This window comes from Chiloscyllium plagiosum, chromosome 49 (genome assembly GCF_004010195.1).
Source record: "Chiloscyllium plagiosum isolate BGI_BamShark_2017 chromosome 49, ASM401019v2, whole genome shotgun sequence".
Lineage (NCBI taxonomy): Eukaryota > Metazoa > Chordata > Chondrichthyes > Orectolobiformes > Hemiscylliidae > Chiloscyllium > Chiloscyllium plagiosum.
In genome coordinates this window covers 8,193,687-8,199,689 of record NC_057758.1, presented here as the reverse complement: position 1 = coordinate 8,199,689, position 6,003 = coordinate 8,193,687, and positions in this window count along the sequence as shown.

The window sequence follows — 6,003 nt, the reverse complement described above, 5'->3', positions numbered from 1 at the left end:
GGAATATCTGTGTGTGTGTCTGTGTAGTGCAATGGTGATCACCTGTAATGTGACATGAACCCAAGTCCCGGTTGAGGAACCTTGGTATCAGTTCAGGTTCATGCTATTTGGGATGAAACCATGCGCTAGCCATATTTCAGAGATTCATCAATAAGATCACTGCCAGATTACTCAACTGTGTCATATATATTGATTTTTTTTATAAGACATGGTTGGAACATTTGCAACATTTATCAGAATTGTTCACTCGACGTCTGGAGGCAAACTTGGTAACAAAATTGGCTAAAAGTGAATTTGCCAAAGCCCAAGTCACCTTCTGGAGTCACGTTATTGGTCATGGACAAAGGGTTCGATGCGATGAAAAACCAAAGGTAATTGGAGTGTTTCTCGTGTTATCAACAAAAGGAGCATTAATGTGTTTCCTGGGATCGATTGGTTTTTATCCCAAAACAGGAGCAAAATTAAGCAGTGTGGCTGCACTTCTCAATGAATTGCTGAAGGAAGGCAAGTAGTCTCTCTGGACAGCAAATTGTCGAAAGACATTTGACAGCCTGGACGCTGTTTTAGCCACTGCCCCAATATTAGCCTCACATAATTACGCAAAGACATTCAAGGTGACAATCGACACAAGTGATATCGGTGTCAGTGCTGTGGTCTTGCAGGAAGACGACGAGAAGAAAGAAGGACCTATTGGACATTTCTCCAGGAAACTGCACATGCATCAGTCCAAATATTTGACAGTTGAGAAGAAGACTTCACGCTTGGTGTTGGCGTTACAACATTTCAATGTTAATGTTACTAGTAATGTATCAGATACAATCATAAACACTGATTATAACCATTGAATTTTGTGGAGAAACGTCAAACCAAAAGTGCCAGAAAGTTTAGATGGAGTTTGTTGTTACAGCCATTCCATTTGAAAATTGTGTTGATGGTACAACGACAAAACACAAATGCCAACACATTTTCGAGGCTTGAATGAGAAACAGATTAAAACAGCATTTAGTCGTGCATGCTTTCATGTTTACCGTCTATGTCATGTATCTGTCGTGAGTAATAACGGTTTAAGATTAAGGAGTTTTGAAATGAACGTATTTTTAGATATTAATGGCTTTTTTTCGGGGGAGGTGCGACGATGTTGCTCATGAAACAAATTTATGTTGACCTTGGGTTATTTTCTCCAGAGTAGTCGTAAAAGAAACAGACTACGAAAAGTCAAAGTTGAAGGGTTTTTTGAGCCCGTTTGAGTGCAGCCAACATATGCTGCCGCAGGTAAAAGGCTTTTAAAATATTTTTTAAGAACATATCTGCACAATAAAAGAGGGGTGTCAATTTCTGTCAGCTCTGTTTTTCTTTCTTGTCTGGCTATTCACGGAAAGCAATCCGGCAGTTTTGAAGCTGTTGGACACGAAGAAGCAAGTCCATGCTCGTACTCTGTGTCTGTCTTGTCATCTGCAAGACCCCATGTTTGATTTTATCTTTGGTGCCGAGGTATATTTGGAACAGCATCATTAACTTGGGATGATCTGATTGATGTTGGGATAGGTCAAGTTATTTTGTATTCTGTTCTCATCTATTTGAAAATAAATTCTGTTTTATTTACAAGTAAATGGGTTGACCATTAGATTCACTTCTGGAATATCTCTGTTACACCTGATTAACACAAGTCGCAATGTTAGAGTCCATGCCACTGTCTTGAAATATTTTGAGGTTTCGAGGCTGATCTATAACTTTATCATGGAATAAAATAAGGTTATCAGGAATATAGCAATAGGAGTATGACATTCAGCTCTCAAGAATGATTCACCGTTCAATAATGCTATGGATGATCTGTGGCTAAATTGCAACTTGCTTTTCATCTGCATCATGTAATACCTTTGTTTAAATGAAATATCATAGATAAAATTAACATCTGATCAAGCCTTGACTGAGGTTTGTGGCAGAGAGTTCCATCTCTTTTTCACCAGCCTTTATGTGTGGAACTGCTTCTTAATATCTCTCATGAAAGGTCTGGCCCGAAATCTCAAACTTTGCTCCCGAGTTCTAATATCTCCAAAACGTCTTTTTGTCTTAATAGCTTGAAGACTTCCATGCGATCCTCCCTAAATTCTCGAGAAAACATGCTATATTTGCATACTTTCCCCTCATTTCTGCACCACGATACACAGATCTCATTCTTGTAACATTAATTGCATTCTGTTACAAAGCTAAAATATTATTTGCGAGGTGCGGAGCTCAGATGCCCTGAGAGCATAGAATCCCTACAGCGTGAAAAATGACAATCAGCCCATTGAATCCACTCAGACCCCTCCAATAGCATCCCTACCAGACACACCCCACTTTCCCTACCCTTGTAACTTTGCTTTTCGCGTGGATAATTCATCTGGACTGCAGTTCTCTGGACGCTACTAGCAAGTTAGAATGACAATCCATGTGACCTGCAGATCTGTGGACTATAGGAGGAAATGTGGAACATGTGCAAAATCGACTCAGACAGTCACGCAAGAGTGGAATGGAACGTGGGTCCCTCGCGTTTTGAGACAGCAGTAAGAACCAACAAGCGAGCATGCCACCCAGCACTTCAACTTTTCGCTGCGGCAGAGATCGAGGCAAGGAATGCACTGTTATAACATATTCACGTGCACCCAAAAGTTCAGACAATCACTTGAGAAGTGCCCACATTTCCGGAAAGCTAGATCAAGAACCAATGCAGTTCAGAGAATGTAGCATAGAAGGCGATCTGAAAAATTCACGCACATTAAGACGGCGTAGCACTGCTGCCAAAGAGCAGCACTTTCTGCACTTTCTAACTACATGGTTTCCATCAATGCGTTGGGAAATGTGTGATGTGCATTGACACCACTCACTAGTAAAGCATTACGCAGGGAATGCTTTGTGGCTTTGGTGGCGAGATATATCACAATGTATTCATCAGCAACATTGGCGATTGAAAGCGTACGGAATGCGAACTTGTTTTTCATTTTCAAACCAAAACAAAGTTCTTGCAAAACACACAAAAAATCGCTGAAGAAACTCAGCATGTCTGGCAATATCTGAAGAGACGAAAGGCAGAGCTAATGGATGTGGCGAGACAATAGCAGTGATTGTGGGAATTGTTTAATCTTGGCAGCAATTGGCGAAGTAAACACATCCAGCAGTGTCCTTCTTCCAAACAGTCAGTGCCCAAAGGTAACACAGTACACTGAGACAGGATTTGCCAGTGAGAAATTGACCAGCTTAATATATCATGTGGCATTGTAGTTTTAGTTGATGATTGCGGAGGATTCCATGGAGATATATAGAGATAACGTGAATGGACAGCACTGCGAGAAAAGAATTTGAAAATAAGCAAATATGAGGTTACCCACTTTCGATGGATAAAGGGCAAGCGTGTGTTTTCTTAAATGTGCTGTGAATTTAAATGCAGTGAATTAACAAGGAAACTTCGGTGTTTACTTGTATAGACCTTTACAACGACAGGAACAGATGCAGGAAACAATCAGAAGAGCTAATAAACTGCTGAAATTCATATTTTGACGAGAATAATACAAATACGCCACTGTGATGCTACAGACATATAAAACCCTGGATAGATTCCACTTCAGGTAACGTGAGTAGATCTATTCACCTCACCTTAACAAGTATATATTGGGCGTTGCGTGGCTGACTGGGTTTGGGTGGGAGGCAAAAGTAGGTTTATCGGAATGGTACCTGGACTTCAGGGGTTAAGTTAGGAGAAGTTTAACACATCTGGCTGGTTTCATCGAGAAGTCTGGTTCTGTGATCATCTGGTGGAAGCCATCCATATATTAACAGGAATCGACAAGATAGAGAAAAATAAACAAATTCAACTGGTTTGGCATTCTGGAAATCGCGCCACGGTCTGAGAATTAGGACCAGACCGTTCAAGATCGGAAGCAGGTTGTTGGGATGCAGAATTATCTTCCACTAACGGCAGTGGACGCTGGATCAGATGTTAATATTTAAAATGAGATAGATAGCCCTTTTATTTAAAAGATATAGGCTAAATACAGATAGATAGAGTTAAGCCACAGGCCATTCGCAATTTGATTGAATGGTGGAGAAAAAATCGTTAAACTGAATGGCCTGTTGCTGTTCCGATGTTCCGAAGTGCCTGAAGGGGTGGGGGAGGAACGTACAATGCTTGACTCCTGATGCCCCCTAATTAGAAATAAAGAATAAATAATTGGACAGAGAGACTTGCCAGGCATGCCTACGATCGCGAGAACGGGATAGAAAATATGTTGGAATATCTGAAGAGACAAATTTATCCGAGATGGTAATGGTATTCTGTCATGATAGTTGTACTCCGAAGAAAGGCCTTTCCCCATTGTTGTTGCCTTCCAATGCCAACTTTTCAAATTCGGACTGATTATCTCAAGTATCAGTTCTCACTGCAGCTGATAATTCATTTCTGTGTCAGTGGTGGTTCACTCTCTGGAAACGTATCAACAGGATGACAATTTTAAAAGAGGGAGGTAAATCTACAGGGACGCCATTAGACGCCACGGACAATGGCATGAGGAGCAGACAAACACACTAATTAATATGAGGTGAGGGCCATTTGTGACAGTCAAGAAGAGGAATTGAATCACTTACAACGCATCACTTTTGCACGATAATAGGTTTGAACGTTCATCAATGTGAACGAGAGGCACAGGTTTTCCTGTGTCAAGGTTGGCCCTGTCAAAATCGATCAATTATTTCCAGTCAAGGTGTAGTACTGAAGATCCGCACCTCACAAAATGCATTACTTGTTTACACAACAGAGCAGAGATGTAGGAGCGGGGGGGGGGGGGTGGATTGGGGTATTATTGGAACGGGGTTGCTCGCCTATTGAGCAGAGTGTACAAAATTGTTCTGTTCTCAACGTTATCAATAAAATTACTAATTGATATTACTCCCACTTATTGCCACTCATCCCTGTTACATTCTCTGGAATGCTCTGGGCCGAGGTGGCAATATAAAGGTACTCTAATGCCAATAGGGATGTTCAAGAATATATAAGTCAGGGAAACATAGAGAACATTCAGTTTCTTGAGTCTGCGTCACCATTTGTTACGATCTTGGCTGATCTCATCTTGGCGCCAAGTCCAATTTGCTGCTCGACCCTGCATGTCCATGACCCTGCAATCTATTTCAAATTAGAAATCTGTCTCTTTGCTCCTAAAATGTATTCATTGCCATGACATCAACTGTAATTTGGAGAAGTGAATTCCAGAGAGTTTTGCTTCTGTGACTAATATAATTCCTCCTCACTTTTTGTGTTAAAACTGCGACATATTGCGATAAAATTATTTGGAGAGCCTCCACTTGACGAAACTTCCTGTCTCTCCCGTATTTGTCATACCCCTCGATTAGGTCTTCTCTCATACTTCTGACACCCCAAGACACCAGTCCAAAGCTGGTTAATCTCTCTTCATAAGGTAGACCACTCATCTCTCTCATTATGCATCACACTGATAAAGAGGACAGAATAGAAACAATGCAATTATCAGGAAGATTTTGCTTTTCGATACTGTAGAGGTTGACAAAGCTTAGAACTGGGCGGCATTTTCAACTTGTGTTTCGCACTAATGCAACATACTACCAAAGGATGATGGGTGATGTGAGGACACTCTTCTTGGCTGATTTTCTAAAAAGCAATTTGAGGATAGTTCATCAGAAGTCAAAGTATCATGTTCAAATGTTTGCAAAGGTCGAAAACTGATATTAATATGTTTCTAGTTGTAAAGTATTAGAAGGTTTACAGCAACAAAGACACCAATATTCCTAAGCTCAGAGTTAGCCAAAATCTAACTAAGCTGCAGGACAGATGTAAAGCGCAGTCTCCTTTTTCTCAGAGGTTGCGTTAGATTGTTCAATGATCAACGCAGCTACTTGGCAGAAAATGCCTCGGCCGCACTTTAGCATTGTCAGCAGTAGGCAGAACAAGTAGCAGAAACCTAATTGAGCAATGCAACAGTTTCCACATTGTTTACG